Source organism: Squalius cephalus (genome assembly GCF_949319135.1).
Source record: "Squalius cephalus genome assembly, chromosome: 1".
Lineage (NCBI taxonomy): Eukaryota > Metazoa > Chordata > Actinopteri > Cypriniformes > Leuciscidae > Squalius > Squalius cephalus.
Genome location: NC_137122.1, coordinates 41,897,656 through 41,911,595, shown reverse-complemented (window position 1 = coordinate 41,911,595; position 13,940 = coordinate 41,897,656). Strand labels below are relative to the sequence as shown.

Here is a 13,940-nt window from a genome sequence, read left to right as displayed (position 1 = left end):
AATTAAAACGCTGCTGTTTTTTTAATTTTTCATCATGACAAAAAACGATGGTCGTTAAGACATTGGCTTCACGAATGTTACTCTAAAAGGTTCTAATTATTTTAAGGATGTGTTTAAAATATGCTAAAGATATTTTGATGAATGTTGGAGGGTTTTTTTGTCAAAATTGGACCCCATTGGAAAAAAAAAATGAAAAAAATGAAAAAAAGTCAAATACAATGACGTGAATGTAAGTGAATTGCTTTAAGAGCGATGATTTAACAATTGAAAAAAAAAAATAGAGTGGGTCATGAAGTAGACAATTTTTCACAATTACTGAATGTTGCTGCTATGAAATATATTGCATTAAATTACATGGCAATAAAATTATCAATATATATGGAAGTATTAGATCAATCAAAAATATAAATATAAACATAATTGTTTATTTTATACTACTACTACTATTACTAAAAATAATAATAATAATTATTATTATTATTATTAATCGTGACATCCAATACATTATTTGATGCTTGGGATTCAATCTTTAAAAACTTTTTAATTCAATAATTAAAGACAAATTCATAAGTTCAGTGTTCAATTGTGCATATAATTATGTACAATACAATTAGTCAAGCAAAAGTCAAGCAATACATTATTTGATGCGGGATTTGATCTTTAACATCAGTTCAGGTTTTACTGTGCAAACCATCTAAAAGCTAGTCAACCAACTGTCCATTCTGACCTAACCTTATTTTACTTTATATGTAATTTCGAGGTGTGCTAAGAGTAATCCTACCACACTCGTAGAACTGATAGCTTTATTGTCTTGTGTGCAGATTGGTTCAATCCAGACCGGGGCTGCTCATTTCAATGGCTGAATGTGCCACAGTAATTTCACATTTTGGCACAAAAAGCAGCCACCGCAGGGGGGCTATGAACAGTCAGTTGGATATGGCAAGAGGACAGTCATGTGAAATCGCAGACCGAATGTGAGCGGTGAGAGGCCAATCCTGGCTCGTCGTAATCAGCTAATTAAGCACTTCAGTCAGGCCGGCGAAGGCTGCCACATTTCCCTTTGTTATCAAATTCATTATTCAACGTTTAAAAAAAATGGAAGGGAACACTAACAAGATGGACTAGAAGCTCATACAAAGTATGAACGGGAGGTTGAGATGTGACATCTCTCTCTCTCATTTTCTGTAACATCTTGGGCCAGATCTGGAATCTGATACTCTCCGAACGCAAACACAAACTGCTTGGCTGATCTGCGGGATAATGGGAGCGTGGATGTGTATCAGTGGCATAACTGCGCCAGAGAAACAGACGGTAATTACCATTGCCCTCTCTCTCACACCTCCAGTGCGCACACACAGGAAATGGGAAATGGGATCGGGCGATAGTGAGCCACCTAGCCGCCTCACCTCATTCCCCACCAATTCAAACTAATCTACTTCTTGATTTCAGAGGGAAATCAACAAACATTCATTCCATTGAATCCTTGCCGCTCCATGTGGGGAAGGAGGGGGCTCTGAGAGTAAAAGCGAGCAATGGGAGCCCATTGAAAATGATTGTCTCATTCAGCCGCGGCACACGCGGAGGCCTTTATCCAAACCTGGCTTGAAGCTCATCCAGAACTTTCTATCACATTACAAGCGCTCAGCACTGGAGTGCCTGAGATTAATCGCAGGTTAAATGTGCGTTTATGTACACTGCATAGCTCGATAACAAGCAACACCAGAAGGGGTTGGGAGTTAGTTACATTGGGGGTGGGGGGGAACAATGCTGGAAAACATGTCCAGTTCCCATCAATATTCATGAAATATTTCTACTTTGTAGATTAAGAATGGGGAAAAGACCATCCATAAGTGTTGTTTCACATGGACGGCTCTAGGCGATGGTTCTCTTGTCCGCTCGTCGGCTCTTTTTCATCTCACTGGGCTTACGGAGATCTTATTGCTTTTATTTTCTGTCATTAAATTCTGTGATAGAATTAAGGATAAGAGCAGCTGGGTACTACATCAATAGAAAATCAATTATATTGTCAAAACTTAGATGTATGACCTGCAATTTTTCATCTGTGCTGAAAAACATCTAAAAAATTAAATAAAAAATGGCTTATTTTTTGAAGTTTAATCACAATTTTCGATCTGATCCTGAAAAGCTGTTTATCTGCTTCCGTGACATTCATATTTGTGACAACCATATCAAGCAATTCAGTGACAAACAAAATAAACAATGGCCAGAGCTCGGCTCATACATTTTAAGCACTTTCCCAGAGGAAATCGACATCTAACATAATTCTCGCTGAAGCAAAATTCAACAGACCACTGGTCTGAACAGACTGTACCCACAAAATGGCAGACATACACAAACAGGATTTCCTCCGCATTATCTCATGCCAAAGTGTAGCCGTTTTAATTGTGCTGATTATACGAGCATATTGTGAATTCCCCACTGCCTCGTCGAGATCCGACTCGAGAGGGCCCTGGGAGCAGTGTCCGCAGTGCCGAAGGGCTCCTCAAGTCCTCATTGAAATAATTTGAGTATGAAGTTGTGACCTCGAGCACCTGAAGTACCTTTCAAGCTACACAAACAATACCTGCCTTCCAGGATTAATATCAGCTCCAAATCACAAGTGTTTCCTGGGTGGCTCCTTCAGACGGCCTTGGGTCACCAACAACCCGACGATGTCCAAGCTGCTCCGTGTCCACCTGCGTTGCTCCCCAACCCCCTTTGTTGTAGTTAGTCATAAGAGTGTCTGAAACGCTCTCAAATGACAGCATTTGGGAGTGTTTTTCCTCTCTTCTATCAGTTCACTGTTGGAGCTGTAATTGACTTTATGCTCCATTCCCGATATCTTTGACACAGCTGATGTGAGCTCTCAGCGGAGGCTAGAGATATGTCATACAATCCAATCTCCCGCTCCACTCAGATCACAGTCACCATTTAATTAAAGCCAGCAATGAACACTTTATTTAATGGCCTGGCCCCTCCCCCTCTCCATTACGCCCACCCCTGACTCCTCACACCTCACAAAGCATCACACAAGATCCTCAATCTAGTCCTACCACAGTATAACCCGTAAGCCAGTAAAGCGACAGACAGTAATGTAACAAAAGATTTCTTTTTCATAGAAATGCTGTTCTTTTGAACTTTCTGTTCATCAAAGAATCCTGAAAAAAAAAGATGTAACACAATTTCACAAAAATGTTATGCACAACTGTTTTCAACATCAGCGTATTTTACTAGGATTTCTGAAGGATCATGTGACACTGGAGAAATTCAGCTTTGGCATCAAAGGAATAAATTACATATTACAATATGTTCACATAGAAAACAGCTATTTTAAATTGTAATAATATTTCACAATATTGCTGTTTTTACTGTATTTTTAATCAGATAAATCCAACCTTGGTGAACATGAGACTTTTTTTAAAGCATTAAATTATGAATATTTGCGAGGCATTGCCCACAGCATAACACCAGAAAAAGAACATATACCCAACGACCTGCACTTCTTAATAACACCGGAGCCCATTTTGGTCAAATTATTTTGGGAAAAAAATCAATACAAACTGGTGTATTGTTGGGGGTCTCACAGTTCTACCTGCTGGGCCATACAGTAATGTGCAAGCAAGGGGTAATATCGGTTTCTTTGGCAGGAAGATTATCCCTTAGTGAATCTGTCACTTCCCATTTCAGTTAACACACTGTTGAGTAGGGTTCATCACACACTGAAGAAAAAAAAAAACTCTGCATGGCCGAATACAAAGCAAAAACCACAGTCTTCAAAGCCACACAGAGAACCGAATTCTGAGGGACCCCATTCACAACAATCAAAGACATGGGCTGTTTTGCCCCCGGACACGATCTGAGAAAGTGGGCTAATGTGTTTTATAAACAAATGGCTTTTATATAGTTGAAAGTGGCCAAAAACACAATGGCACTCCAGGTCTCTTGCTTTTGTGTCAAAAAGGCGATGGGGGTTAACTGGCTTTTGAGCAATGAGAGCACTTTGGTACATGTCATTTTGAAGGGGTTGCAGTTCACTCAAAATCTATCATCTGAGGCCGTTCTTTCTGAGGATGTGGATCAGCACACAGAAGATTTGATTTGACAGGGTCAGGAGGTTGTGCCTAGAGACATTAATAAACTCGCCAAGTCCCCGAGACTCCAGATTCACTTGACCCAACTGCTCCGCTGCTGATCCCAACAAACCTAGCAACAAAATGAAAGTTCAACAAATATCGAGTATATAGTTACTTTTTTGCCGATTCTGCGATGTCCTTGAAATCTTTTCATTATTTTATCCTTGAATTATCAACAGAGACATTTTTCATTTGTTTCATCTTAAACTTTTTTCGCATAGATCTGATCAACATTTAACAACATACTGTATAACATGATTAACAGCTGTTGAAAAGGTAGCTTAAAAAAAGAATGACAAAATGATCTATCTATCTATCTATCTATCTATCTATCTATCTATCTATCTATCTATCTATCTATCTATCTATCTATCTATCTATAGCCTCACAGCAAGGAGGTCTCCATTTCGAGTCCCAGTTGAGCCAGAAATGGCTCCATGGAACATTGCATGTTCTCCCTGTGTCTGCATGGGTTTTCCTCCGGGTGCTTCGGTTTCCTCCAGTATAGTTCCAAGCAGTGTAATGGGGAGTGTTTGGGAAAGACCTGGCGATCTACCCCGGAAAAATCATTGGCAAGAAAATTTCATGGAAAGCCTCTTGTGTATGGTTAGATTCACCATATGGCCATATATATATATGATGGCAGGATCATGTCGTTATTGTGCTGCTTGCCTTAGCACAAACTACAACTAATAAAAAATATTCTTAAAAAACACTAAGGGTCTTTTAACTTGAGCCAATGAGTAACCAACCATAACACCTTACAAACACTCTGAAAATCACATAGCAACGAACTAAAAGCCCTCCAAAGTTACACCTTAGCAATGGCATAGCAATAACTTGGCAACCACCATAAGTATGTACAAGTTACAAGTTCATCCAAACCGGAAAAATGTAATTAGTGTAGATAGTAGATAAATATTGGTGAGAGCGAAGAGAAACTGATCAGCAATACTCAAACCTGTGTGCCAATGGGAGCACTACAGATTCAATACGTCACATGGTCATTTGCTACAGCTGCAGCACGGCATCAACGGAGTTATGTTTTTCAAACTTAATGAATTTCAGCTGTCCTACATGCTCACTAACTCACATATGCTCCAAAATTAATAAATAAAGAATAATTTTAAAATAAAACTAAAATAAATTGAATTTATCAATTTCATTCAAGTGATTGCTTAGCAAGTTCTGAGACTACAGCAGAATTACACACTCTGAAATCCCAGTAAGACATGCCTGCTGGCCATTCACACATCTCCATAATAGCCCAGACCATCTAACAGCCAAGATCAGTTGCACTCCTCTGAACAACCATGTTTTAAAAAGAAACCACAAAGAAACAAGATATGTGCTGTGCAGAGGGACACGTATCACCAAGTTGCTTATTCATGTATTTCTGTGATGCATTAATTAAGGAAAGGATGCAGGAGATATATGATTGAGAGAAGAGAGAGAGAGAGCCAGGGAAAAACAGATTATGTGAGACACTCTGGGGCTTTCTTCTTCCAAGCAACTGCAATATGGCCGAAGGGATCTGGTTAACCCACTTCTATCAGACGACTGTGGAGTCGGGCTTCCAATGAAAGGAGTTGAGATTTGTTGCTGTAAGACACTTTGTATGTGCCAGGAAACATGCAAATGTTTCTGCAGCATATAGTAGCCTGGTGCGTGGTGTTCAACAGCAAAGACGTGATGTCTACAATTAAGAAGTATCAAAGAGACGACCCTCGGGAGCGCTACATCAGGCCGGGGGCATTGAAAGTTCTTCTGTGCAGAATAATCGGGACACATCATGGGTTGATTTACAACCAACACACAAACTGATTTAAATAGTAATATACATTTTGTTGAATTTTATATAAATAAAAATGTCTGCTGATAAATATTTATAAAAGTAATTGTGCCTGGGTCAATGACATGACTGTTTTTTCCCTTTGTAATCTATTATATCTATTTTATATATATTGATTTAAAAATACATAAATAAATGCAATTCATACATACAATCACTTGAATACACCTCTTCTTCTATGAAGAAAGTTTTTCATGTATGAATTAAAAAAAAAAAAAAAAAAAAAAGAGTGGTTAAGTCTTAGGTTGCCATAGTCATTTATTATTATATCTCAGAAAAATTATATGAAATAAATATATATAAATACATAAATGATATGATAGAGAGGACCCCTAATTTGACCTTTATATGAAAACGCATGGTTAGACCACCTAGTAAAAAAAGAAAATCAGGTGCTTCCCTAAAATGTAATATTTATGAATTTGTTATATTATGTAAAAATGCATGATATTTCTAAATTAGTTAATTAATTCATTCAAATACTAATATATTTTAAAACTTGAAATGCTTTAGCTGTGCACACTCACATGCATTATAGGTTCAAGGAAAATGTCATTAAATGTAAACTTCTCTTGAAAATGGTAAAAAAAAAGTCTTTCAAACTACATAAAACAAACATGAATACAAAGAGTACATGGTTCTAAGAACTTGGCATGTGTCTTAAACCAGATTTGTCTTTTTCTTTACCATGGACACTCTTATATGTTACTGACCCACCTAAAGTACAACACCCTCAATATCTCAAATTAATAATTTAGTTTGCCTGGTCATTTTAACAGATAATCTAATCACAAGGATGAAAAACGAGTGCAGAACACCAGCATATGCTTGACTCATCCCTGGCTGTACAAACAATGCACTTTGGCAGCATCTGCTGGGGCCCGAAAAAATTGCACACACGCTGTTGCACGAACAGGACACGGACCTGCTCGTGCTTCAGCAGGATGTCCGCAGTCCGTCCACATACTGTATACAAACCCAAGCATGTGTATCTCATCTTCAGAGTGTGATAATTGAATAATAATCTAATTTGCATTTTCAGACAGCTCCAGCAAGCGGCAAGGATTTCGACTTAACAGATAATGACAATTATCTCAATTTCCTTTAATGTTTTAATTTCGAGCAGGCACTATTATGTGGGAACAGATAGGGTGAGCGATGATTAAAATAGCAACTTGTGTTGGTTTTGCAGCTTTGAAATGACTTGTCCTATCAGAGAGAATGCACATGGGAAGCGTCCCTCTCCATCGCTTTAATTCCCTGGTGTTTAGCATATTGTATGCCCATGGCTGGTAAATTAGTCACATCTGGAATAGCCTAATTAACAGATAGGAGCTTAACCTACTTATCAGAGCAAGCCACTTGGACTTTTTTCCTTTTTTTTTGGTATAGAGGGTGGGGGCACCAGAGGGTGGGCAGGCAGGCAGGACTGATGTATGGATGGATGGAGAAAAGAAAGAGTGACTAGATTGGTGCTCGCTAGCTTCCCAATTTGCTGATGACGGTCTTGTTTTTTTAAATTTTTTTTTTTTTTAAAGAAATGCTGCCCACCCGCCTTCACACGGACTCATTTCCCAAATAAAAGTGCACAGATGATGTCAAGGTGTCAAGAAGCGTGGCTGACAGCCCAACATTACCAAACAATTGGCAGGGGTCAACATAAAAACAATACCGTGCTCTCAGACCCTCCATTACAGAAATGGAAAAATTCTGTCAGCCCTGGATTTAATGTTATTTGCAAATGATACAGTACTTTAAGTACCCGCTTATGCCATCTCTCCACCTCTTTCATCCCCTCTGCTCATTTCTCTCCTTCCTTTCAAGCACAATTAAAGGTAAATAGGCAATAAAGGAATTGCTTTAAGTATTAACGCAAGAGCTCCCCCCCCCCCCATCTTTTATGGTTTAATGGTAAACATGGCTTTTGTACCACAATTTCCACTAATGTAATCTAATAGCTGTTCTAGTAGACCCCGGCATCACATTATTGATATCTGCAGGATGAAAGCAATTTTTCATTTAATGCGTGAGAGGAAGAAAAAAAAACAAAAAAAAACAGAACGGTCCCTGTGCTAGCTTGGCTGCATAATGGAAACGGAGGAAATAAAATCATTCATGCCTCTTATGACAGTGTTACGTTTTAAAAACCTTCAATAAAAGCGTGGCCTTTCCGATTCCCCCTAATTAATCATCGGCAACCCTTTAAGCGTCGAGGGGATGGGGCGGACGATCTCCGCCGTAAATTTGAGAAATGCCGTCTTACACGATAAGACCACTGCGCCGGTTTCAATCCCTTTTGTACGCATCCGGCCTTAAAAAACATTCCCACAGCTAACAGCCGAGCATATTAGAAAATAAAATACAATTCTGCCACCTGACACTTCAATTTAGCCCGCTCCAACTGCTGAAGCCATCAAGCCCGCTGGCCTGCCTGCCTGCCATGATGGAGAATCCCCCAAATATCACTTAACTGATCTGAGCCAGGCACGTAATGCTCATGCACTCTCCCCCACTGCATTACCGACACACACACTCTCTCTCTCTCTCTCTCTCTCTCTCTGCAGTGCGTTCCGCTCACACACACAATCTCATTTTAATTGACTGCATTGTCTGGGCCGGGGCTGCGGGGAGTGCCTCCACCCTCCTCTCTCCACCCTGCCGCTTTGAGGAGTATTTACAATCCGATAATCTTCAAGCTCCTCACCACATCTATTACACTGCAGAAGAACAGACACTGAGAAACCAGTGCCTTTAAAGGGATAGTTCACCCAAATATGAAAACGTGCTCATCCTTTACTCACCCTCATGTCGTTTCAAACCTGTATGACTTTTGTTCTTCTGTGGAGCACAAAAGGAGATATTTTAAAGAATGTGTAGACCACTCTTTTCCATGAAATTACAAAAATTGGAAACTGGATCTTTTGAGCTTCAAAAGGATTAAAAAGCTCAATAAAATATTCTAAAAGTGATCCATGTGGTTTATGGGTTATATACACTTTGACATGAATATACTATTTCAGTCTTTCAGTCGATTAATTCAATGTGTTACTTGCTGTTTCTTTGTTTTGTATTTTTCCAATTTCTGAGTAAAAATGGTTTCAAAGTAAATACCACACCATTTTTTTCTCAGTGTATATGTCTTCTGAAGCCATATGATATTTTTTTGTGAAGAACAGACTGAAATTTTGATTTTGAAAAGCCAATTTTAACTGGAAACCTTAGCATAGGCTACATAGGCTTAGCATTCTTTTGAGTCAGATATTTTTAATGAATTGGTCTAGTTAACAATGAGTCATTCGTTCATGAATCGAGCTGATTCTTGAGCTCAATTGACAGTTTTGATCCCTTTATAGAAGTGAACAGCTCTCTGGAGATTATCAGTGAATAACAACTTAAATTTCAATCTGTTCCTCACACAAAGCAATTGCATGACTTTTATATACTGTATAGCACATGAGTCATATGGACTACTTACATGATAAGTTTATGGTCCTTTTGTGTCCTTTTTTAAAGCTTGAAAGCTCTGGCCCCCATTTTTTTGTGATTTCATGAGATAAAAATGACCCGTACACCATCCCAAAAAAATGTGACGCCTTATATCCACCCCTAAAAGGTGCATATTAGTACCTTAGAGTAGTAACAAGTTCCCTTAAGTTACTACTCTGAACCTAGGGATAAATAAGGTACTAGTATTTTAAGGTTACTGCGCCAGTGACAAGCTGTTGTACCCTTAAAAGGTAAAATTTTGTAGAGTGTACATACCGCAAGTAAACATGAAAGTGAGTAAATAAAGACATAACTTTAATTGCTTAGAGTGGGCCTATAAACGCCAGGTGCCAACAGGAAGCTGCACACTTGCCCTTTGTCTTAACTGCGCTCATTCTCTGCTTCTCTCTCTCTCTCTCTCTCTCTCTTCCTGCTGAGGTATGTAGCCGGCATAGCAATCTCCCTGCATCGCCATCCTTCACCACATCAAATGATCATTTAGCACGGCCCCCTCTCCGTGATTGATTGACTCAGCCCACGCCTAAATCACCCTCATAAAACTGGTATTGTGACAATGCTGGGAGTGTGACAGGTTAAGGAATCGTATTGATTCACAACTGCAGTCCTGCGGTGTGACTGAGGCACGTCAGTAGCGAGGGCGAGTCTGAAGACCGCAGAAAGAGGCACCAGCTTCGATAACGCTGTTGATTTTCAATACACAAAGAACAAGAGAATACGCTCAAACTGGTGCTTTCAAAGTTGATTAGAGAATAGAGCTTGAAGTGTCACTAACAGGTTTAAGAGAGGACTCTGAAGACTGCCACTAAAAGAACAGTAATGCTTCTAGTACTGACTCCGACCTCCATTTTCTCTCCTCAAATGTTGCATGCTGCCATTCAAAGAGAGCTTATTCAGGACACGCTTTTAAAAAGTGTCCTCGTGGACTGTTCATGTGTCAACAGTCCTCTAGCGTTAAAGGAAAGCTTCCCTGACATAAGAAGGCCTTGGGGTACGTCCCAGCCCAAAAAGTCAGTGATTTTTTGCTGCAGCATGGGAAATAACACAGAGAATTAGCCAGTCGTGAAGAAACACTCTTTGTTTCGGGTATTTTACAGAGGTGGCATGTCCTGTGTCAGTCCTCACAAATCGACAGAGGGCTCCAGACAAATCACAGCCAGCCGAGGCAATATATGAGACTTCAGGCCCCCGAACAAGACTGCTGAAATCAGCAGCTTTACAGGGTCAGTCCTCCAACCACCCTCCCTTTCTCTCTCCGTCTCTCTCTCTATTTTTTTTTCTTTACCTTACTGCCGAGACGCCAAAGCAATCAATCTTAACTAGAGCCATTTCTTCTCTGGAGTGAAGGGTGCCATTTGTTTTCTTCCACTGGGATGCTACCCTTTCCCTGGAATACCTCTCCTGTGCCGATCTTTTACATATTCCTTCGTTATTGGTTTATGATTGTAATAAGAGCTCTAATGTTCCCGATGCCCAAGACGGTCTCCTCGGTTTGTAGTCTGAATACTGATAGTGATTTTACCTTAGAGGGATTTAATAATGATTTACGGCATACATTTTCAGACCTTTTTTGTTTTTCTGAACTTGTTCCATTGAAATTAAAAGCTTTTCAAAGAGTTTATTTCCAGCGTCACAGAAATGCTGAACGTATTCAAACAGGTTTCCTAAACACTTCCCCTGTTTGCCATTGGTTGACTAAACAGATAGCCCCCGCCCCCAGGCTCACACCATTGGTTAAGCCGTGTTGGGCTGGCCAGAAAAAGCCACAGAGACAGTGTTCACATTTCATCATGGGAAATAAGTCTGGATTTCTTATAGGCTAGTTGTCTCGACATATTAAGCTTTAGGCCTAACATCTTAAAAGAAATACACACTTCAGCCCTAAATTTCCCTAAAAAATGAATTCCTACATTCTTTGAGTGTCTGAATGGCCCAATGATGATTTAGTGACCGAGACCACATTCATTCCTGGTCATATGTCACCACACATTTTGACACAATTTGAATGAAATATTTTCCCATTATAGGCGCTGATGAAGAAATGCAGAAATACTCCACATTTGATCTGTGGGGGTATTTTTGCATTAGTGACTTCTGAGCTTTTTAAACATGTTCAACTGGCTGTGGGTTAATCGTTCAATAAACCGAGGACCATTACTTAGAGCGAAGAATCAAAATATTAAAATTAAGCAGGAAACCACAACTAGGAGGGACACATTATTTGTCAAACACCCGGACACTCCACAGGCAAAAAACAAGAGAGAGAGAGGGGTGTGGGAGAGTGAGAGATTCCTTTCATTAATCCATGAATGTAATTACTGTATAAACAGCCCCTTCCTCTGATTGATGTCCCTCAGCCATGTTTCATTTACTTCAGCATGTTCTCATATTTGAGTGAAATAAACAAGCATATTCCCACAGGAGTCATTTACATCTCACCCCTCTCATCAAACACATTAAAAGGCAGCTGAACCCCGCTCCATTTCGCCAACATTTCTGGTCTGCCCAATAAGAGTCGGGTATCGAGGCATCTGAAGACGGAGTGACGGGTAGTGAAATAGGCCATAGATTATACATTTAAAAAAAAAAAAGATGATGGATGTTGAGAGAAGTCATTTAAATCCACCTCTCAGCTGCTTGTGCTGTGGAGACGCCTGGAGAGGTTCAATCATTCCGGCAATTCTACAAATAGCTTTTCACTCAATGAAGCATGCAAGAGTTGGACCTTGTTTCAAAAATACACCAAATGTGAAAGGAAGAGAAATTACCCTCAAGAAAATTCACATAGGAGTCAGATCAGTCAGTTTGATCATATGCTTCACACAAATAAGCCTTAAAATCAGCTGTGTTCATAAAAGATTGTAAACATAATTTGATACATCATGTCATGAATCTTAAGACACATGACCAACACTCAATATTATGAGTTATATTAGGGGTGTCAATCACGTTCTGTCAGAGCTTGCAGGATGTTAAGAGGGGAAAAAAATAAATTATGCTTAAAACATTCATGTGACTTTATCAAATGCATGATATATTCATCATTTTCCCATTTTTTTAGTGACAGTAGGATGGATTAACTCTACAAGGATAATTATTAGTGGTAAATAGTGAATTTCACAATCGTTTCCAATTCTCCACTGAATAAGAGGCTTATAATTAAAGTTAGCCTCTATTTAGGCCTAATTCTAGAGCGGTGAGAGCTTTTCTTTTTTTGTCATATATACTATATTATATATACAGTACATACACATGACACATTAAAAGGCAGCTGAACCCCGCTCCATTTCGGCAACATTTCCGGTCTATTATGGAAATTTTATTATGCTATAATACTTTACACAACACTCTTCAAGGTTGTAACCATAAACAGTTAAGTATTATGTACAGTCTCATAACTGAGGTTACAATTATTTAGGAAAATATAATAATATAAGTATTATATAATCAAATAATCATTTAAAAATGTTATGTAGTGACTATGAATACATTAAAAGGGCATTAAATATGCTAGTAAAGTATAGGCCTAGTATATAAGTAAAGTGAGATAAAATTGATTCATTTTTCGAGGCCCACTTGAATCTGTTTTTTGTCCATTCAGTGTTGACCATTAAAACTGATTTACTGTAAAAAAATAACTATTCAAATAGATTAATTGTTTAAAAAAACAAAAAAAAACACACATTTCAGCAGTGACTATGATATACTGCTTCACCATTGACAGAAAAATGGCCTGATAAACTGCAGGTTGTCCATCTGTGCATCATGGGATGCATTTGCAGGTCTCCATCAGCACCATGGACAGTTGCTGTTGAGGGGGCTGAATGATGAATCTGGATTTGTTTGGCCTTAAGGCCTTCCCAGGGCCTTCCCCAGTTTGTCTGGTACATAAAGGTTATTTCCACCAGACCGTCAACTCCCTGTCATAAATCCCCACGCAACAAGCTGAGGCCCCAGTACATGCACACATATTCAGACATCATATTTGACTTAAATCCCTCTGCTATTTGTTTGGTTTGACACTGGTGACACTTTGATTAATCTAATTTGCTCGCTTGCGTTCACAGCTTCGGCGGCAATGAATCTTTATTTTATATGGTCAAGCGCTGGCATTTCCCTTCAGACCGGACTCGACGAGGGGGGGTTATTGAGCAACTCAGCCTTTCTGAGACGTAGCCTTCTGTCCATTCTGTCCTGCCTAAATTATGATGCACTTTAATTAAATTAAACCCCACACAAGCACTTAGACCAACTGCCAGCCACGAAGAGATTTTTCTTTCCGAAAAACAGCACATTCACAAAGCCTTCCCAATCATGTTTGGCACACTGAAACTAGAGCTGAACGATATAGCAAATATTCACGAAATGATGATTTCGATTTTAAGCAACAATGTTAATATCACAGTTAATTAACAAGTTTTTCATTTGGCCATTAAATATCCTAAAGATTG

The 13,940-nt window shown here is 39.1% G+C and overlaps 1 protein-coding gene across 11 annotated transcripts in view; it reads right to left on the bottom strand.

Annotated features, from left to right (window-relative positions):
• The window catches only part of rbfox1 (RNA binding fox-1 homolog 1), a gene marked incomplete at its 3' end in the record, with an annotated part of 266,295 nt that overhangs the window by 73,618 nt on the left and 178,737 nt on the right, over positions 1–13,940 (bottom strand). The gene's annotated exons all lie outside the window — the stretch shown is intronic.